The 22,750-nt window shown below is 49.2% G+C and overlaps 1 long non-coding RNA gene across 1 annotated transcript; it reads right to left on the bottom strand.

Moving 5' to 3' along the window:
- Positions 1-1,484: 1,484 nt before the first annotated feature.
- On the bottom strand, positions 1,485-21,992 carry LOC136793548 (uncharacterized). The gene is made up of 3 exons (XR_010838939.1): positions 21,670-21,992; positions 18,301-18,483; positions 1,485-1,618 (listed from the first exon to the last, which is right to left on the bottom strand). It is a non-coding gene; the product is annotated as an uncharacterized lncRNA (long non-coding RNA).
- Positions 21,993-22,750: the final 758 nt, after the last annotated feature.

Consider the following 22,750-nt stretch of genomic DNA (forward strand, 5'->3'; position numbering starts at 1 on the left):
TTTAAGAACTGCAGAGTAAAGAACCTTTCTGTAAAGTGTATAAAGACCCTAATCTTTCTTTCGAGTTCAGACATTTTGTTGTAGGGCTTTCTCAAAGGGAGGCCAACTTGTGGATGCAAATTCTCTGACCAGACTTCTCTTGGGAATCTCTGGGTCCCCTGAAAGAGAACTTGGGTTCCTGCCCTCTTCTCTCTACATGAGGTTTCCCAGTCCACACCCTCCCTGGGCTCTGAATATGGTCCCACTTTGTGGGCAGAGAGCTGGAATCTTCATCCTCACGGCTCCAGGACCTGACTCAGGGCCTCCTGAAAAGCAGCACTTGTGGAATGAATGAAATGACAACAGGGTTTTGGAGGGCCAGTACATTTATGAAGGAGGTTCAGAGAGCTGAGGTGGCGTGTCCCAGATCACACAGCTCATTTGCAGCAGAGCTGGCATCAGGACCCAGAATCTAATGCTGAGCAGGAGAGAGAGACAAGAGTAGGGGTCAGGAGAATGTTGTAGGCTAGTCTGCCAGTACAGACCAAGTGAGCAAGGGCAAGTCATTTCCCTCTTTGGGCTGCAGTACCTCATCTGTCAAAGGGGAAACGGTGAGGATCACAGGAGTCACAGACGTAAACTTTAAAGTCCTGTGGAAATGCAGAGTGTGTTCTATTCCAAGCAACATTATCAGAGCATCCAATTATTTGAAATGGCACCACCAAACAGATCTATATTGTTTGGGAAGAATAGAGTTCTCTTTCTCCTCTCTCTGGTTCTTTAAGATCTGTGAAGTCAAGGGCCAGACTGTGGTTTTGTGTGTGAGGGCTGCTGAAGCAAGAGTGTGAGGGGTCCACGTGTCAGTGGGAACTTGCAGGAGAGGCAGTGAACTGTCTCCATTCTGGCCCTCCGCAAACCCACCAGATGAGCTCAGGATTTAATGGCCTGCCTCCCTTCTCAGGGGCTCAGTTTTCCACCTGCAGAGTGGGGGCCCTGTGGCGACAGAAGGGAAAAGTCGTGGCATGTGATTGCTAATTTTCTCCCTCTGCAGGGCCATCCCAGAGGAACTTGCAGTGCTCTCCCTGGACTCCACCCCATACTTCCTGCCTTAGACTTGGTAAGTCAAGAGGGAGAGACTACAGCTGGGACCCCAGCAGCCTGACTCATGAACTGTGGGCTGAGGCCTTCCCTGGAGCCAGTCTCGGCAAGCAGAGAGCAAAACCTTTCCCTGGCTCTCTACCCCAACCCCCTTCCCTGGGGCTACAATGGTTGCTTTTGTTGGCAAATATTGTATGCTCAAGCTCTTTTCTAATGAGGAAGCCTTTGTTAGGAACAGGGGACATGGGAGCAGAGCTCAGAGCCTGGGCTAGAAGGTGGAAGAAATGGCTGCGTGGCCGGCCCTGTTTCTGGAGATGATCGGAGCCAAAGCAAAGAAATCTCCTGGCATCTGCTGGAACCCTCCAAGGACAGCAGGTTCTGGGTTCCCAGTCTCTCACCTGAGATTCTGCACGGGGAAAATGGCTTGGATGGTTCTCTTGCTCACAGCCCTCCGACCCTTGTCCAACACTCCTCCCGTCCAAAGCCCTGGCAGGAGATGGGGAGATGCAAACAGCTTGCACTGCACACAGTCGGCAACCACCTGGAAGATATGACAGGTGCGTGAGAAAGCCGGACAACCAGGAGAGACAGGGACGGAGAAGTGCACACCGGATGAGGGAGCAGGGTCACCCGTGAGCGCCCCCTGAGGAGGAAGGCAGCCCCGACACCGCTGGCGCATTCTCCTTTGAGCACAGACAAAACCCCAGAGACTGGAGCTGGAGGTGCCCTGAGATAGTCTCCAAGCCAGTGCCCCACCCGCATTTTACAGGTTCCATCTAGAGAGTCAGGGGACTCGCCTCTGGTCACACAGCTAGTTAAGAGTGAGACTAAACCCCTGGCTTCAGAACCCAGGTACCTGCTCTCTCACCTGCAGGAGCACAGCCTCTCTCCCAGGCACCAGCTCTTTCCCTCCCCTGCTCCACCTTCCAAGAGGAGGAAGACGGGGTTTGAGGTTGAGACAGCAAAATCTCCCCTCCTCAGGGGGAGTCACAGACGCCCCTAAGGAAGTAAGAGTCTCAGCCTGAGACAGGTCTCTGCAGCAAGAAGCCAGGAAGTCCCTGGGCAGGATGTGGATGGGGGAGACGACATAGCAGTGGCATAGGCTTGTCACAGCTTGGGGGCCCAGCAGGTGGCTGTCATTTGTTGAATGCCAGCTGCTGTGCTTTACATGTTACCCTGAAACACACACACAGAGTCCCTTTCTTATATCTCCTGGTGTGATCAGTGACCCTCTGGGCTCTGACTTACTCAGGCGAGGAGAAAGGAAATTCCACTCTAGCTCAGTGACAGCCACACCATCCACCCAGTTAGGAAGCCAGACAGCCAGGCCACCCTAGTCACCAACTCACCTCCAAGCCCTATATAGTCAACTCTAAAGGACCCCCACATACAGCTACTTCCATCTCAAATGCGTCCCCTGCCCCACCAGGTCACCAGCATCCCTTCAATGGCCACTGCCATAAGTTTGTCCTAACAGATCCTCCCCCCAGCTCTGGCCCCTGACACCTCTTCTCCAACTGCATCCGAGGACATATTTGAATCACACCTTAGATCATGTATCTGCCTTTGCTATAAAACCTCCAAAGGCTCTGTTACTCTTGGGATAAAGACCAGACTCCCTAACACAGCCTATGAGGCGCTGCACAGGGTGGTCCTGCTGTCCTTCCTGCCTTCGTGTCCCCCCACTCACAGCCCTCCAGGCTAGCTCCTTGTATGCACCATGCTCATCTTGCCTCAGGGCCTTTGCACAGGCTGTCCACTCTGCCCTGAATTCTCTATCCTGCCTCTTCGCCCAGTCAATCCCTGCTCACCCTTTGGACAGCCTTCTAGTCGTCACTACCTGAAACCTGTCCGGCCCTCCCTACCAAGGACACCATCTCTGTCCACCTCCTTCACAGTACTTCTCACTGTTGAGTTTCACCTGATTTTGTGTGATTCACAGATTAACATCTGCTTGCCCCCCGGACCATAAGTTCCACAGGGAGCAGGAACCTTGTCTGGATTTTTTTCCAAATTGTATCCCCAGTGCCTGTCCTGTGTTTGGCACCTAGTAGGCTCTCAATAAATATTAGTTAAATTAATAATCAAATGAATGGAAGCTGGAGAAGGAAAAGTTCATGGAAAATCTGGGGAGTTAACCATTTATAAAAACTGCCTAGCATAGGTAAATCTATAGAGATACCAATTAGGTTACTGGCTGCCAGGGCTTGGGGAGGAAAGGAATAGGGAGTGAGTGCTAAAGGCTGTGGGGCTTCGATCTAAATTCAGATAGTAGTGATGACTGCATAATTCTGTGACTATACTAAAGACACTGAATTGTACATTTTGGAAGAATGAATTTTATGGTATGCGAATTACATCTCAATAAAGCTGTTAAAAAAAAAAAGAAAAGAAAATTTGGGTACCACCATTATGGAGAACAGTATGGAGCTTCCTTAAAAAACTAAAAATAGAACTACCATATGATCCTGCAATCCCAATCCTGGGCATATATCCAAAGAGAACCATAATTCAAAAAGATACATGCACCCCAATGTTCACTGCAGCACTATTTACAATAGCCAGGACATGGAAGCAACCTAAGTGTCCATTGACAGATGAATGGATAAAGCAGATGTGGTACATATATACAATGGACTACTACTCATCCATAAATAAGAACGAAATAATGTCATCTGCAGCAAAATGGATGGACCTAGACATCGTCATACTGAGTGAAGTAAGTCAGACAGAGAAAGACAAATATCATATGATATTGCTTACGTGGAATCTAAAAAAATGATACAAATGAACTTATTTACAAAACAGAAATAGAGTCCCAGATGTAGAAAACAAACTTATGGTTACCAAGGGGGAAAGGGTGGAGAGGAGGGATAAATTGGGAGACTGGGATTGACATATACACACTACTATATATAGATAGATAAGGATAGATAACTAATAAGGACCTACTGTATAGCACAGGGAACTCTACTCAATACTCTGTAATGACCAGAAAAGAGTGGATATATGTATATGCATAACTATTCACTTTGCTGGACAGCAGAAACTAACACAACATTGTAAATCAACCATACTCCAATAAAAATTTAAAAATGAAAGAAGGGAGGAAGGGAGGGAGGGATTGAGGAAGAAAGAAAGGAAGAAAGGAAGAAAGAAAATTTGGGGAGTTAAGCATTTCCCAGAATAATCGTTCCAGGGGAAAACCTGAGACATATACATGCAAGTTCTGATTCCATCACCAACAAGAAGGTCACCAGGCTCCATAGTCAGGCAGAGATGGGGGAGAAGAGTCACCTTTGTGCACCCCCCAACCCTTGAAGAGATATTGAAAATAACAAAGCAATCATCATAGCAGCCACTTACTGATCGGGCACTTTGCATATTTGCATCAGTTCCCGCAACAGCCCTAGGCTTGAGTATCCTCATCCCCCTTCCAGGCTCTGCAAGCTTAGGTGATTGCCCCAGGCAGTATTTGCAGCTACTTAATATCAGTCATATTCACTCCCAAGTTGGATTCCAGCCCACAGGCTTCTGAGTACACCATGGTGCCTGCATGAGATCGCCCCACCCTTATCCCATTAGAGGTCTCCTAGTTCATTTTGTCTTCCTTTTTATTTTCAAAAAAACTTTTTGTTGTGAAAACTATAACACGTACAGAAAAGTGCCATCTGCTTATTTTATAAAGGGCTAAACTGAGGCCCAGAGAGCAGAGGTGACCTTTTCAAGGCCACACAGTGAGATCACTCAGGAGCAAAATAATACCCCAAGACTCCTGGTTCCTGGTCAGGTGATCTTAGAGCATCACTACTCTAGGCTCCTCCCACCCAAGACCAGGCCCCTCTGGCCGTTCATCATTGGTTCCCACCTCAGCCCAAAGTGAAGATGAAGAAAAGTTTGGATCTCTTCTTCCTGACACCTGAAAGCCACTGTCCTGCCGAGAAGTTCTAGGCCAGTGGTTCTCAAATCAGGGTTTCCCGGAGCAACAGAATATCGGCATCACTTCAGTGTCTGTCATCAATGCAGATTCTCAGGCCCCACCCCAGACCTGCTTAATCAGGAACTCGGAGGAGGGGCCCAGTAATCTGTATTTTAACAAGTCCTCCAGGGCATTCTGATGCATGCTCCTATTTAAGAATCACTATTGTAAGCATAGCCTTGAAAATAGGGGCAAAAGTGGGACTGAGAACAAACTCACTGAGGATTTGTGACCTGTTCCTTATTGATGGCTGCCCCCCCTCACTTCCCATCCTGTCTCCAAAACCTGAGCTTGAGTTTATGTGAACTCTGAGTCCTTGGCAGAGCTCCGGGACATCCAGAGGAACCAGAGACCGTGGCTTGTGGCCCTTCTCCACATCATCCTTCTCCCTTTTTCCCCCAGCATTCCCTCTGCACATTTTTTGGCAAATGTCTAATGACTGTATCTAGTAGACCTGGATGGGCTAAGTTAACCACAGTGATTTGTCATGCATTACGGAACAGCTGATACCCCCAAGACCAGCTGAACCATGAGATCAGTTAGAAACAATGCTGTCGTGCCCGGTGTGTAGACCTTCTGTGGTTGTGGTTACTGTGTGTTGAGGGTTCAGGGAGAGGAGGTCTCCCTGTCCCTGTAAGGAAGGATGCCAGAAGGTCCAGCTGTCCTTTGGGAACTCTGCTTCTGCCATTTCCTCTCCCAAAACTGTCGGTCTACGATTACAATATCAGCATCCCTCTAGCCAAAGTCCAGTGCAGCCCCTGGCATTGGCCCTTTGGGGTTCAAGAGAGGTAGTGAAATCGAGCAGGACCCTGTGGGGCTCCTGGGCACAAAAGCCCTTCTGTGTCCCCCGTTTCTTCTTTGTAGGGAATAGGCTTCAGCCTCCATGACCTTCCCTGAGTTCCAAAGGGCAGGTTCAACGGGTTGCTAATCAGGGAAGTGAGGGGATGCAGAGACAAGGAAGGAGCAATCAAGAAACAATAGTGCAGGGCTTCCCTGGTGACACGGTGGTTATGCATCTGCCTGCCAATGCAGGGGACACGAATTTAAGCCCTAGTCTGGGAAGATCCCACATGCTGCAGAGCAACTAAGCCCATGTACCACAACTACTGAGCCTGTGCTCTAGAGCCCACGAGCCACAACTACTGAGCCCACGTGCCACAACTACTGAAGCCCACACACCTAGAGCCCGTGCTCTGCAACAAGAGAAGCCACCGCAATGAGAAGCCCACGCACCGCAAGGAAGAGTAGCCCCCACTCGCCGCAACTAGAGAAAGCCCGCGCACAGCAACAAAGATCCAATGCAGCCAAAAAATAAAATTAACTAATTAATTTTTTTAAATATGCTTATTAAAGAAAAAAAGAAAGAAACAATAGTGCAGCCTTGGGACAGGGTCCTGGTTTCACCTCAAAGGATACACATAACAATATCTTTGAGCTCTTCTTCAGAACTAAAACCCCCAACAAATGGAAGATGTTAACTACAGTACTTGATGAAGCATTCTTCATTCCAGAGAGAAGGTCACAGTTTGATAACCTCGAGAACCACAGAAGCTCATCAGGAGACTACCTGAGGCCAGATTAAAGGAATGCAGGCCCTGCACACACCCTGATCCTTAGCAGCAACCCCACCTTTGAACCAGTGCTATAAAACTCCGCACCAAATGCCCCAGATTGGGACACACAGAGTTTGAGGGCATGAGCCCGCTGTGTCCCCCTTTGCCTGTCAAAGCAATAAACCTATTCTTTTCTGCTTCACCCAGAACTCTGTCTCTGAGATTTGATTTGGCACCAGTGCACAGAGGCCAAGTTTTCGGCATCAGCAGGCAGAAAGCAGAGACCACTCCCACTTCCTGGAGACACTTGGGTATGACAGAAGGACTCGGAGAGATTTGGCAAGGACCCATTTCTCACAAGCCTTTCTTCCAATCCTGGTGTCCCCTCAGATGCCATGGTGGCACCCTGTAGCAGAGAAGAGCCAGGCCTCCATTCTGTTCCTTTCTCCAGATCAGTTGAGTTACATGTAACGACAACAAAATTAAATATAGCTTAATTTATTACCCCACATAATATGGAATACTGAAGCAGGCCCATTCTGGCCTGGTTAATTTGGCAACCCAAAAGAATCATCTGACATCCCAGTTCCTTCCTCTTTCCACTCTGCCATGTTTGGTGGTTAGTCTCATCCTCAGGCTTGTCCCTTCTGAGTCACAGAATGGCTGCATTAGTGCCAGGCAACATATGTTCACCAGATGTGAAGATCACCAGAGGCAATGCAAGAGGGAGTTCTTTCTTGTCCTCACTTTAAAAAAATTTTATTATGCAAATTTTCAAACATACACAAAAGAAGACAGAATAGTATGAAGACCCTCCTCTCCCCACTTTCACCCGTAACCCAGCTTCAATCATCATCAGCCCATGGCCAATCTTGTTTTCTTTACTTCCTCCCCCCCACACCCTGGGTTATTTGAAAGCAAATCTCAGGCATTATCTGCCATTTAGTATCAGTAGTTCATAGATGAGGACTCTCTCTTCTTTAAAAACAACATGAACAACAAAAACCATAATGTCTCTGTCACACCTAACAAAATTAACCACAATTCCTTCAAATCATCTTATATCCCATCATTGTTAAAATTGCCCCAAGTGTCACAAATTTTTTTTGTTTTGTTTAGTTTTGTTTTTAAGACTTGGTTTGTTCAAATCAGGGTCCAAACAAAGTCCGCACATTGCATTTGGCTGATGTGTCACAGAAGAGTCTTTTCATCTAAACCAGAGGTGGGCAAACTACACCTAGGGCCAAATCCTGCCACTGCCCTGTAAACACTCCCACCCACATCCACTTGTTTACACATTCTTTGGCTCATTTCTTGCTACCAAGAGAGTGGAGTAGTTTCTCCAGAGCCAGCATGGCTCACAAAGACTGAAATATTTACTACTTGGTCTTTCCAGGGAAGGTCTGCTGACCCCTAATCTAAACAATTTCCTCTTCTTTTTTTCCTCTCCATTTTTTGATTGAAGAAACCAGGACATTTGTCCGACAGAATTCTGCATTTTCTTTTTTTTTTTTTGCGCTACGCGGGCCTCTCACTGTTGTGGCCTCTCCCGTTGCGGAGCACAGGCTCCGGACGCACAGGCCCAGCGGCCATGGCCCACGGGCCCTGCTGCTCCGCGGCACATGGTACCTTCCCGGACCGGGGCACAAACCCATGTCCCCTGCATCGGCAGGAGGACTCTCAACCACTGTGCCACCAGGGAAGCCCCAGAATTCTGCATTTTCTTGTGCCCCTTTTGAAGAACAAGGTAAAGGCTTCCAGAGGCCCCCTTGCAGCAGTTTGCCCCTCAGGGTCCAGAATTTCCCTCAGCCCATTCCTCAGCCAGTCCCCAGCAATGGCTGCTCCTATGCAGCCATAGCTGCTCTGAAGAAGATGAACAAATCACGTTTCTATGAGAAAGGAGGGAGGGTAGTGAATGGTTACTACGTGGGAAACCCTGATTGATTCCGACTTTCCAAAATGAGCCAACTCAGCAAAATGCCACAGCTGGTCCTGTCTCCCTCTGTGGCTCTAATGGTCAGGGTGGCCCCCTCACTCCCAGGACACAGATTCTCCCTGCTCCGGCTTCCAACTCGTGGCCAACATCTAACAAACTCCTGGCATGCCCCCATTGCAGCCCTGTGCTGGACACCAGCAGTCAGAGGTGACCATGGCAGACCAGTCTGTGTGTTCTGCGCTCACCATCTAGTTGAAACTGGAGGGAAGGGGGCAGGGCACAACCTTTAAAAGAATGAAAGAATGACATAGCCCGAGGACACGACATAAAGTGATTAGAACTAAGTAAGTCGGGCCTCCCTGGTGGCACAGTGGTTAAGAATCCGCCTGCCAGTGCAGGGGACATGGGTTTGATCCCTGGTCTGCGAAGATCCCACATGCCACAGAGCAACTAAGCCCACGCGCCAGAACTACTGAGCCTGAGCTCTAGAGCCCCCGAGCCACAACTACTGAGCCTGCGTGCTGCAACTACTGAAGTCCGTGTGCCTAGAGCCCGTGCCCTGCAAAAAGAGAAGCCACCGCAATGAGAAGCCCGCGCACCGCAACAAAGAGTAACCTCTGCTCGACACAACGAAAGAAAGCCCGTGTGCAGCAACGAAGACCGAATGCAGTCAAAAATAAATAAATAAATTTATTTAAAAAAAAAAAAAAAAAAAAGAACCAAATAGGTCCAAGATGGCAGACGAGTCGACTTCCACTAGACCTTGAGCCTCAGTATACGCTCACTGTAACACATCAGCAAGCTAAGTGACACGCCCACAGGTGCCATGACAGTCCCAAGGCTGACCATAAAGGTCAAAAAGTGGGTGGTGGCCCAATTTCTGGAAATCTCCACCCCTTCCCCCAAATAGCTGGAATACTCGTCCCACTTATTAGCCTATGAAATTACCCACCCCTATAAACACTGACAACCCCATACCCTTGTGCCACTCTCGCCTTCTGAGATGGCCCACACTCTGTCTGTGGAGTGTGTATCTCCCTAAATAAACCTTCCTTCACTTTACTATGGCTCGTTCTTGAATTCTTTCCTGAGCAAAGCCAAGGACCCACACTTGGTGGCTGTCCCAGGGACTCGTCTGAGACCTGGGACGTGACCATCCTCTCGAGCCCCACTCTCTTTCCTGCAACATAGTGAGGGTCACAAGGGGGCTCCGGTGAGGGGGTGACCTGCTGGGAGGGGCGTAGGCACACATGCTTGAGGGCGCAGAGCAGGGACTCCAAACCTACAGGTGAGCCGATGGAAGACGCTTCCTGGAGGACATGCCCCGTGGCTGGTGGAGAGAAGTGGGCAGGGATCCGACCTTGAGGTGCCTAAAAGGCCATGTCCAGGGCTCTGGCCCATCCAGAGGGCTCTCGGCAGCCACCAGAAGCTTCTATGAGTGGGCAGGAGCAGTGTTAGGATTTGGAAAGCTAGTGAGATGTAAAAACTGCTCTCAAATTCCTCACTCACACTGTGGTACTGGGTACTTGAGGGTTTAGAGCCCGAAGGGGTGAAAATGTTAAGATATGGTGGGAGGGCGTGCTTATCACAGTATTGTCTGTCTTTCTGAAATACAGCAGATATACATATATTAAGATGTAGATCTTTGTGTTATAGTTTATATTTAAATATATAATTTATATAATACATACTATAAAATGTATATTATAAATATTATATATAATGTATATCAATATAAATAAATGTATATATTATGATATATAAATATATAACATATTTAATATACAATACATACTTTAGAAACTATATAATGTGTTATATAATTATGTATTGCTATAAACTATAATATAAAGATATATACCTTTGGGACTCCCCTGGTTGCCCAGTGGTAAAGAATCCGCCTTCAAATGCAGGGGATGCAGGTTCGATCCCTGGCCAGGGAACTAAGATCCCACATGCCGTGGGGCAACTGAGCCCGCATGCCACAACTACTGAGCTCCCACGCCTCAACTAGAGAGCCTGCGTGCCGCAAACTGCAGAGCCCACGCACTCTGGAACCCGTGTGCCACAACTACAGAGCCCACGCACCCTGGAGCCCACACACCACAACCAGAGAACAGAAAAACCCACATGCAGCAATGAAAGATCCCGCATGCCTCAACGAAGATCCCACATGCCACAACTAAGACACAATGCAGCCAATAAATAAATAAATAATAAATCTTCCAGAAAAAGATATTTGCCTTATATATATATTTGACATACTTCAGAAGGACAGAGAATACTACTTTGTTTCCATATGTTGTCAACACGGTGGAGTAGCAGAGTCTGGTGGTGAAATTGAGTCTCTGAAATGCAATTCAGGTGGTGGTGACTTCTCTTTACTCAAGACCAACTTTGCTCCAATAGCTTGCCCCTGCCTGCACCCCTCTTTGAGCCTCAGTTTTCTAAATCTGGATAATGAGACTACAAATATCTGTCTCCCATCAGGAACAGACACAAACCACACCAGCCATGTCTGAAAGCTCTTTAAGAACCAGCACAGAGAAGGCATAATATTATTGGCACTTCTGCTTTCTTCTTAGCCCCTAAAACTGAAAGTCCTGAGTGACTTAGAAGACCCTGCCCTCTGCACCACTCAAAGGGCAGAGTGGCTGGAGGTGAATCTAGGTTCACTCATTTCCAGGATGACCTGCCTCTTTTCAAACTGAGGGCAACCCAGGTGCTCAGGCTTTGCCTGTGAAATTCTTACCTTCCAGTGCACAGAGCTCTCATAAGCCCTAGCTTCAAGTCATCACGAGTCGAAAACTGTCATGTGTGCAACCTCCAAAAGAGGGAGAGGCTGTCACCCGCCATCCAGCCATGGAGAAGGCTGCAGACATTTATTGAGCATCAACTCTGTACTGGGCACGGTGGAAAGCACTGCAGAGACCCCAGTAAATGTCAGCCCCTCCAGCTCTGCTCTCCATTTACAAACTTTGAGCTAAATTCAGATGACCTGAACGCATACCTGCTTGTGTTTCAAATGGGAAGATGATGTTTTGTGTGATGTCTAGCGTTTGCTCAGCAAGAAAAAAACCTTGGCTGGGAAGTGAGGAGGCCAGGCTCTGGTCAGAACTCTGCTGCTGACTGACTGGGTAGTTCTGGGCAGTCCTTGCTGCCCTCTGCACCAGGAGTGGGTAGATGAGATCATCTCTGTGGTGCCTCTGAGCCCCGACCATCCATGACTCAGCCCCCAGGGCTTTGCACCCCTCAGCCCGGACGCCTCTGCCCCACGCCTCCATCCAGCAGGCCAATACTCTTCCTTCAAATCCTTTGTCAGTGGTCACCTCCTCCATGAAACGCTCCCAGACATAGAACTACTCCCACTCTCCCAGCCAGCAAATCATCCAATCTCCCCCTTCTGCTCCACGTCTATAGCTTGGACAAGTCCGTAGGACTTCCTGTGCCGAAATCATCCATCTGTTTAATAACTGTGAACTAAAGGTCTCATTCCACCTCTACTTACTGCCTAGCATATAGTCTGGGACACAGTAAATGCTTTGTAAATGTGGGATGAATCAACGAATGAATGCATCAATTAAACATTTGTGGTTTCTTAAGTCTGCTGTAGTGTTAGGAGATTCCTGCTGTGGTCCGGGGAAAGACACATACTTCCTGTTGAAGCATTTCATATCAACTTCTTAAGGACAGGGGCCATTCTTGGCTCAGGTTTTGTCTCACCAGAGCTTGGCACCCAGTAGGTGCTCAATGGATGTGTGTTTCATGGACCAGCATCAAGGTCCCCTCCCCTCAGCCCTCCATGCTGGGTGAACCACTCTCTCCAGGGGGCTCAATGATTCCTCTAAGAGTTTGAACTCATTGCCATGAAAGGCACGTGGATCAGGGATTAGATTAGGATAGAAAATATCTACGCTGGCACCGGTGTGGGGAGCTGCAGGTCAGGCTCCCATTGGCAGGGTGGTAATCGCAAAGAAAAGCCCGCCAGCTCCTACAGCGTGCCCAAGATGACCATCACCACCATGGTTTATGAACCCGGGCTTAAGTAAAAAGTCACCAAGGAGAGAACCTCTCCTATCTTCTGTTACTAAATAATAGTGATAATGATACATTTGTGGAGCAAAGTGCAGGTACCACAGACTGCTGTTAAGGGCTGGGCTAGGTCAGCTCAGCCTTCAGCCAGGGGTTGGGGCAGTGGGGGTTGGATGTTCTAAGTGTGATCCAGCCAAGGATAACGTCTCCTTCCGTTAGGACCCAATGTCAAGTTAAAATTGATTTTACCATCTTGATTCATTTAACCCCCGTGGGTTAGGGATTGTCCCCATTTACAGATGAGACTAACTGAGGTCCAGAGAAGTTAATAACCAGCCCAAGTAAGCAGCAGAGCTGGGACTTGGAGTCAGCTCATCAGACTCCAAAATCCACACTCTCCAAGCTCCTGGAGGGTCTGCAAGCACATCATTTCTCACCAAATTGTTAGCTTCATAATGGTTCCTCAGAGTGGGAGGGAGGGAGACGCAAGAGGGAAGAGATATGGGAACATATGTATACGTATAACTGATTCACTTTGTTGTAAAGCAGAAACTAACACACCACTGTAAAACAGTTATACTCCAATAAAGATGTTAAAAAAAAAAAAATGGTTCCTCATAGCACATGGCTCCCCATGCTGCCTGGAACTGGGCTGGATCCACAGCCAGCTCTCAGGAGACTGCAGGGTACTGATCAAGTGATCAAGTTCTGTGCCTGATTGAGTTCTGTGCACTGATTAAGCTCTTGAAAGAAACAGTCCCCGCAGCCCCGGCTGGAAGGTGAGAAAGGCTATCAGGCTCCAGGGATACTCAGGCCTTGGAAACTCAGTGAGGCTGGATACACACCATCTCATCCAACAGCTGATGGCAACACCCCCAGTGGTCACCATTAGTCACCCAACCGCCACCAGCACTTCTGTTCTTTTTATAACTCCAAGCAGCTGAGGCCAGCTGGGCCCTACAGCCAGCCGTGCACATTTACGCTCCACAAGCCTCCAGAATATGATTTTTGGCAAGGCCTCCAGATCAATTAGCCAAGTCAGCCTTGGAAACTGGTAGGCTTGTGTGGGTGGGAACCAGGCCAGAAATTCCTCCCAGGGCCCCTGACTCAGTCACCGAATGGTTACTTAGGGTCAGTGGAGCTGAGCCTTGGGCAGAGCGGTAGAGAGCCGCAGAAGACAAGGTCACGGAGAGAGCAAAGTGCAGGGAGAATTGAGGTACATGGTGAAGACCCAAATGTGAAATAGGCTAAGATTTCACAGTACAAACTAGACTGCACAGTACAAATTGCAAAACCAGGGCTCCTGAGCTGTGTGCTTCCCTGAGTCCACTCCAGCTGGCCCAGAGGAAGCTTCCTCCTACTCGGAAGCAAGTGACCTCCACTGAGTGATCAAAATAGGTCCACATACCCCTGCAGACCCATGGCCCAGAGAGCAGCTGAGAGATGAGCCCTCTCTGGAGGCAGCCACTCACGGTGACCTAACTGTCTTACGGCAGGTGGGGCGGGGGGAGCCCTTCCTCAGTCCCAAGGGAGCGGCTTTTGGAAGATGCACTGCTGTCAAGGGGCAAATGGCCCAGAAAGCAGGTGGATTTAGCTGTCACCGGAAGAAATGTCCACAGCTGCGGTCCATCCTGTGCTCTGAGTTTCAAGCAGCACTGCAACAGCCTGGGCTCAGATTGGATCCACCCAGCTCTGTCTGTCAGCCTCGGGGATGCCTGGTTCTTCCTCCTCCTCCTGACTGCAGCAGTGCAAACAGCAGCCGAAGTGACAGGCGGGCAGCACACTTCCCTCCTCCCTCGAGCCCCACAGCTTCGCTACCAGGAAGGACAGTGGGGAACCTTTATGCCCCAAAAACCCCTTGGGTAGAGAGCCTTTGTTACCACGTCTATGGGGTATATCCCCCCCCCCCTACAGCTGCCTCTGTCGGGCTCTTATACTCTCCTCTTCCAGAAAGACATGTCTCCATCAGCACCCATCCTTGTCACCAAACCTGTGAAGCTGCGAAGGGTCTGAGGTGTCACCCTACTTGTACGCCAATCCCCAGTTTCCTGGCAGAAGACACTAAACTCCCGGGTAGGAGATCAAGGACCTTTTGGCTCACAGCATTCTTAGCAGCATGAGCTTCACATTCCCTTGTTCCCAAGTTGCACCAAGTTGGAGGTGGGCCTGGGTGGATGCCATGCCCTCGGTGGGTTTGGGTCATAGCTGAGGAACCCTGAGTTTAGGAAATTCCAATCTTATAAGGGGCTACTAGCAAGCCTGCTCAATCATTGCCCTGGGGGCACAGCAAAAAAATCTGCCCTCTGCCCTGGGGAGAGATAAGATCTTCACCTTGCAGGGCCATTAGTTATGCAAAAATCCTCAAAGAGATAGTTCTGTACAGAAAGCCTTAGACATCTCCCAAAAGATACTGTGGGGGCAATGCAAGCCTGTAAGCTAAGCAGGAGAGGCTACCTGCCTCCATAAATACAAGGGCAAGCTGTGAGCCACATCCTTTTCTTCCCTTGGCTGAGCTCTGCCTTGGACTAGAGCATCTAGAAGCAGAATCCAAGACAACACAGGTGAGGGCTGGTGGTATAGCCAGGTAACAGGAGTCCAGGACAGGGAAGGAGGCTGGGGACCGGGTGGGGACTTCCAGGACCACATCAAACTGATAAGGAGGTACCCCCCGGGGTGCAGCCTCTGACTTAGATGTGACTGCCCACAGAGGACCCCTACCCTTGGGACTTCTTCCTGCTTGATCCATGTTACTTCCCTGACCCTAACAAGACCGAAAGCCCCAGTGGAACCCAGATCTCATCCAGATGGTAGGAACCTGAGGGCTCTACAAATTTAGTCCAGAGGTTAAAGCTTTGGGCTCTGGAACCAGAACAGACTAGCCCAGGTTCAAGCCCAGTGCACCAGGTTCAAGTCCAGGTCCAAGCCTAACCAACCACCTGAGTGACGTGGTACAAGTCACTTCACCTCTCAAGTGTCTCATTTTCCTTCTCTGTAAAAGGAAAAGAAAATAGGTACCCACTCATGAGGGATCTTGCAAAGATTAACCCGATAACCCATGGGAAAGGCTCAGCTATCACAAAGTAGCAGTGCTGTGAATGATGACCACTAGTGTGCCAACAATTTCTCTGGTGGGAAAACTGAAGGCAGAAAGTGTAGGTGAATTGGCCAAAGTCACACTGCAGGAGAACACAAGCTCTAATATTGCAACCCAGGTTCCCCAACATCCTGCCCAGGGCACCCACACCAACAGGGGGTGCCCTATCGACCAACTCTATCTCCTTCTTTCCATTGTCTCTCCAACCTCAGCAGCCTGATACCCCCAACTCGGGCAGTAGATACTGTGGCAGGGGGATTCCATGCACTGCTCCTGGTTTGTCCCTGTCAGATGCAGGATCCCAAAGGGCTTAAGGAAAATAAGCAACACTGGCTCGCCACTTACCAGCTCTGTGATTTACAGAATGTTTCTTAAACAACCGCCCCACCAAGTCTCAGTTTCCCCATCTGTAAAGTGGGAAAATCACAGAGCTGGTTTATCAGACTGTTACTGTATACAAAGTACTTAGCAGAGTGCCTGGCACATCATAAGAACTCGACAAATGTCAGCTGTTATTCTGACTGCAGAATTAGCATTCTTGCTCTAAATGAGGATGACAAAATACTCAGACACACAGGTCTGGGGGCTTTGGTATATTCTGTGCTCTGTAAATGAGAAATTGAGAAATTACCAAATAAGATTGTGCATGGATGTGAAAGCCCTTTTAAACTATACTAAGCTGTGCAGGTGAGAGAGGCAATGATTAAATGGCCCAGAAACGTGCTTCCATCAGAAAGGCCTGGAAGCAGAGCAAGTAAATAGAGCTGCAGCAGGGTAAGGACATGGTGACCACAGGCTGGGCTCAGTTTTCTAAGCTCCCTACACTAGAATGAGAACAGGGGTGAAGATGACCACAATGTCAGCAGTCACCTGTCAGAGGTCTCCACTAGGTCCTTTCATATCCACGACGATCCTGTGTGCTTCGCTGGGCAAGTGGGTATCAATACTCCTGTTTATAGATGTGAAAACAGAGGCTCTGGCCCATGGTCACAGAGCCAGCACTGGAACCCATTCAAAAGAACACCCATGGTCCCAAAGATGCAGGGACCACAGTGGGGCCAGAGCCAGGTGGGTCTACAGCATCTAGAGGGCCTCTGTCCTATTTCTTTTTTTTTTTTTTTTTTTTGCGGTATGCGGGCCTCTCACTGTTGTGGCCTCTCCCGTTGCGGAGCACAGGCTCCGGACACACAGGCTCAGCGGCCATGGCTCACGGGCCCAGCCGCTCCGCGGCATGTGGGATCTTCCCGGACCAGGGCACGAACCCGTGTCTCCTGCATCGGCAGGCGGATTCTCAACCACTGCGCCACCAGGGAAGCCCTGTCCTATTTCTCACAGATCAGATTAAGCATTGGCTGGGTGCGTGACAAGGGTGAGCAACTCATCCTGGTTTGCCCAGGACTTTTCCAGTTGTAGCATTCAAACTCCCTGTTAGGCAAACTGGGATGGTTGGTCATGAAATTGAGCAGGCCCTGAGGGCACCTTCCTGGGTCAGACCTCCCATGTCCCCTGCTTCTTGCTTATATTTTGAAAAGCTTTAGCCTCCTAGGCATTCCCCAAACTCCAAAGAGCAAACATAATCAGTTAATAATTAGAGGAAAACAAAGGAAAGCAGTCAAACAAAACAAAATAATAATAGCTTAGCCATAAAACAAAGTCAAGGACACTTAGTTCCTCTTCAAGGGCTATAGATAATATCCTAACACATATCCTTGAGTTGTTTTGCAGAAGCTAAGACCAGCCCCCCCCCACCAGGTAGAAGAAGTTAACTGCGTGATGACCACCAGAATAGACCCCAGACAGGTTGGAACGAGAAAATTGATGATTGAGATTCCTGAAATACCACCCTGTTATCTCACCACCAACCAATCAGAAGAATGTCCACAAGCTGATCACATACCCTGCAACCCTCACCCCTAATGTGCCTGTAGAAACTCTTGCCTGAAAGCCATCAGGTAGTTGGGTCTTTTGAGCATTAGCTGCCCATTCTCCCTGCTTGGAACTCTGCAACAAACACTGTACTTTCCTTCACCACAACCCAGCGTCAGCAGATTGGTTTTGCTTCATGTCGGGCAAGCAGACCCAAGTTCAGTTCAGTTAACAGTGACCAGGAGCCACTGGCTTCAGAATGGGGCCTATTCCCTTCCAGAGAGCCCCTGAGTACCCTCAGAGAAGCCATTCTCAGCTCCTGCTTCACACCCCACACTCACTCCACTGTTGCCAAGGAGATCTGCCCATACTGGAGGTGGAGGTGCTAGAAAGAGGGCAGGTGTGGCTGAGTCAGCGGTGTGTGGAGAGGCTGAGGAGGGAAGGAGGTGAGAAGCTGCAGAGACCTGCTCTTATACGTCCTTCTCGGGCTCAGCTCCACGTGAGCTGGTGCTCCTGTCTCCACAGCTCCTCCCAGGCATCCTCCTCCTACTGCGGCCCATTTGCCCTGCTTGTGGCTGGCGGGGGAGCCCATGGATGTGACCAGCCTATGGCACTTGGGATGCTTCCTGGAGGACACATAGCACTTTCTGTGGCCCAATGGCACTTGCACCCTCTGACATGAAGCCTGAAGTGGGGCACTCTCCAGCACCTGCCCTTGGCCCCCACCAACTGGCCCACCTAGAGCTCCAGCTCCCAGTGTTACCTGGCCAGGGCCAAATCCAGCTCTCCCGCACTCCCAAGGAAGTTGGCCAATGTTCCAGAACCAGCACAGCTTCAGCACGAACTTGGTGGAGTGTTGCTTCTTGCAGGGGTGAGGCCTGCTGGGTGGGGGAAAGGTCAAGGAGAATGTAATGCTGGGAAGGAGGAAGAAGTAGCAATGTTCTATCTGCAATGAGAAGCATAGAGACAGAGACAGCGGGATGAGCAAAGGCCACTCAGCATGCGTCACAGGAGCCTTCCTGGGATAGGACTGATCCAGCAGCGCTAGTTTACTAACAGGGGCTTCAGTGATGTGGTTGGTAATACTGATGGAGAATTAGGCTGAGAGAGCATTTACTATGTTATTTAAATGATTTTTCTGTACTTTCCAAACTTTCAACATGAGTAAGTATTGCTTTCATCATCAGGGGACGACATTAAACAAAATCAAACCTATAGGCTCATCCATATCCATTTTCTATGTTGCCTCTTCCACAGAGTTTTTCCTGGCTCCTTGGAGGGTCAGTGAAAGAGCCCCCGTGACCTGTGCCAGTGCATGTGCCATGGCTCAGCAGCCACCAATCAGGACTGCTGTCCCAGCAGAGGGGGCTGGCCTGCCTGGAGGTCATGAACTTCCTGGTGACAGGTCTGTGGGGAGACTGGACCACTGCCACGGATGCCTACCTGAAGGTCTTCTTTGGCGGCCAGGAGTTGAGGACCGGCATGGTGTGGTGCAACGATCACCCCAGGTGGACGACACGCCCTGCCCACGGGGTGGGGGGGACCTGAGGGTGCAGGACTCTGGCTGGGACGATGACTACCTTGGCTCTTGTGACCCCAAACTTACTGCACAGAAGTTGGAGGTCAAAGACACCTGTTCCCTCAGTGAAGGGACTCTGGAGTTCGTGCACAAGGTGACTGGTGTCCTACACCTGAGCGGAGCTGGATGCCTACACTACAGCCCTCAGGAAGTCTTGGGGGAGCTCTCAGGAACCGCAGTGGGGCTTGCGGGGAGGGCTCATCCCACCCAAAGGCTGGGCCTGCTGCCTTCCCCAAGAGCAACCAGAGACATCTGGGTTCCCAGGAAGCTGAAATGCAAGGGACATAGCTCTGCTGAGGCCCTTCATCCAGGGAAATAAAGGGATAGGAGGTGGCTGACAGGGCAGATCAAGGGCTACTGGGAGGAGGTGGGATGGGGATGACTTCACTCTAATCCCAAATCTCCTGAGATCACTTAGGGGCCTTCCTTCCATCCTCCCCATCCTGGACTGGGAACCAAACAGAGCTGTCCTGGCCTTCCTGTCACCCACCTCAGTCCTGATAACGCTCTCCAGGTGGGTCTACTTATGGAAAAGTTCCGGGTCCCTCTGAAATTAGTAAGCTGCTCTGGGGTTCCAAGGAACAACAAAAATGCCTGTTGTGAGTGTATTTCTCTCTTGGTGGAAATTGAAGAAAGAGGTGTACCAGCCACTCAACTATGACATTCAACAAAAACCTTCCTATAGGGCTTCCCTGGTGGCACAGTGGTTGAGAGTCCGCCTGCTGATGCAGGGGACACAGGTTCGTGCCCCGGTCCGGGAAGATCCCACATGCCGCGGAGCGGCTGGGCCCGTGAGCCATGGCCGCTGAGCCTGCGCGTCCGGAAGCTGTGCTCTGCAACGGGAGGGGCCACAACAGTGAGAGGCCCGCGTACCACAAAAAACAAAACAAAACAAAACAAAACAAAAAAACCTTCCTATAATCCTCAAGAGGGCCTTATGCCACAGCAAAGAACGCTTTCAAAGGGACCCTGGATCTGAAGCCCGTGGAGTCTGCTGGCGGCCCAACTCTACAGAGGCTCCTGACTTGCTATCCCCAGATGTCCTCTGCTTGCTGACATGTTGCATGTTAGCCACCCTGGGTGGAACAGGAGACAATCACACTCCCCACTCCACCCCCAGAGGCCAGGCCCTGAAGACTCTTGTGGGACCCAGTCACAGGGAAGACAGCTCTGTCCCTCACTGCCCACCTCAGACCCACAGGCCTGACCCCAAGACCCCTCAGGACCTGGTCTATTCTCTTCCTCTTCCCCAAAGGCCCATTTTAAAGTGGTTTTTGTTTTTAACCAAAGCTCCATCTTTAACCCAAAGATAAATGCTATCTTTTAGCTCTTCCCCAAACCAAATGAAGACAAACAACACCAATCAGAATAGCTATCATCAAAAAGTCTACAAATAATAAATGCTGGAGGGGGTGTGGAGAAAAGGGAACCCTCCTACACTTTGGTGGGAATGTAGATTGGTGCAGCCACTATGGAAAACAGTACAGACGTTGCTTAAAAAACTAAAAATGGAGTTACCATATGATCCTGCAATCCCACTCCTGGGCCCATATCCAGAAAAGATGGAAACTCTAATTCAAAAAGATACATGTACCTCAATGTTCATTGCAGCACTATTTACAATAGCCAAGACATGGAAGCAACCTAAATGTCCGTTGACAGAGGAATGGGTAAAGAAGATGTGGTACATATATACAATGGAATATTACTCAGCCATAAAATACAATAATGCAATTTGCAGCAACATGGATGGACCTAGAGATTATTGTACTAAGTGAAGTCAGACAGAGAAACACAAACAACGTATGATATCACTTATATGTGGAATCTAAAAAAAATGATACAAATGAACTTATTTACAAAACAGAAATGGACTCACACACACATAGAAAACAAAAACTTATGGTTACCAAAGGGGAAAGGGGCAGGGGGGGAGATAAATTAGGAGTTTGGGATTAACACATACACACTGCCATATATAAAATAGATAAACAATAAGGACTTCCTGTATAGCACAGGGAACTAAGTTCAATATCTTGTAATAACCCATAATGTAAAAGAATCTGAAAAAAATATATATATGTATAACTAAATCACTTTGCTGTGCACCTGAAACATTGTAAATCAACTATTCTTCAATTTAAAAAATCCGCTGGTAAACCTAAAATAGCAATTTCCCCACTTCTTGACAATAAACTTTCAAATATAGTAGGGTCTACTCTCAGAACTCCATTTGCATTGAGAAGCAGAGCCTCTCCAAAAGATCAAATCTCAATATGAACTGGTCTCAGAACTGAGATGACTCATCTCCTGTCTCCCCCAGTGTACACCCTCCAGCAGCTGCTGGCCCCTCCCCAGGGGTGGGAGCTCACTACCTCTGAAGGATGCTCATTTCCTAACAGGATGATTCTGACTCGTTAAGACAGTTGTTTTCTCACCTTCAGCTCAAGCCTGACCCTCCTCCCTCATGGTCTAGTCTTTTCTCTGGGCACCCAGATACTCTCCTCCCTCAGCATTGCTGGACAGCAGTATGGACCCCTGAGGTTTGCTCACCGGCCTTTGTTCATGCACAGCGCGCTTCCAGTCCCTAGAGCACTTGACCGGCTCTAGCTCCTTGGGCCTCACAACAGCCTCGCAACAGTAGGCAGGGCTAGTTTGGGCACGGATGGAGAGGCGGACACTCAGGACACTGTCCCATCGCCTCCAGTTCATGCATAAACAAGTGCACCAGCCTGGAAGCCAGGCCTCCCCATTCCTTGGTCAGTGCCACATTCATCATGTTGGATCACACTCCCAGGAAGCTCTGGGGTTGGATGGTCTGTGTCAGTCCCAGCTCTGCTTCCTGCTGGCTGAGGGACTTCTCAGCCTCACTTTCCTCATCTGCAAAATGAGAAGCAGGACAAGAAAATGCAGGGTAAGAGGGCGAGAGATTGTTCAAGCAAGGATTGCTCTCCTCCTTGGCACTTTACCCCAACTACTGACGTGCAGGACTGGCTGCCGGCAACATTGCAAAGAAGCCATCTGGTGAAGTGCAGGAGATCTGGACTGAGCCCACCTGGGTTCAAACCCCAGCTCTGCTGCCTACTACATGACCTTGCATAAGGTTTAAATGAGATAATGCATATTAAGTGCTTCACACAGTGTCTTCTCCAATAGATGCTCAAAACAATACTTTTAAATTTGAACTTTAATCCTCCAATATCCACAGTATGCACCCTCCCCTCACTGCCAGCTCCTTTGCTTGCATGATTCTATACCCTCCAGATGGCTAGCTCCTACTTGGCTCCCTTCCCAAGTTGGATGTTTATCCCTTAGTTGATAGGGAGGCACGGAAGGTGGTTAGACAGGGAATGAACCTGTTCAACAGGAGAGGATCTGAGCACCTGAGGGGCTGTGCAACAGGCCGTGGGTGACATGAGGAGGCCTGATCCTACCGGCTGCAGGTCTAGGAAAGGGTACGCAAACCCAAGAGGTTGGATGAATATACACAGCTATTGATGAATTGAGGGAAGGGGCTGGAGGGAGGAGGAGCAAATAAAGATGATCCCACTGGTTCTTGCCTTGGTAATTGGGAGCAGGTGGGAATCATCCCCTGAAATGAGGAAGAGAAGTTCAGAAGGGAAAGGGAAGAGTT

Source organism: Kogia breviceps, chromosome 2 (assembly GCF_026419965.1).
Source record: "Kogia breviceps isolate mKogBre1 chromosome 2, mKogBre1 haplotype 1, whole genome shotgun sequence".
In the NCBI taxonomy this organism is placed as follows: Eukaryota; Metazoa; Chordata; class Mammalia; order Artiodactyla; family Physeteridae; genus Kogia; species Kogia breviceps.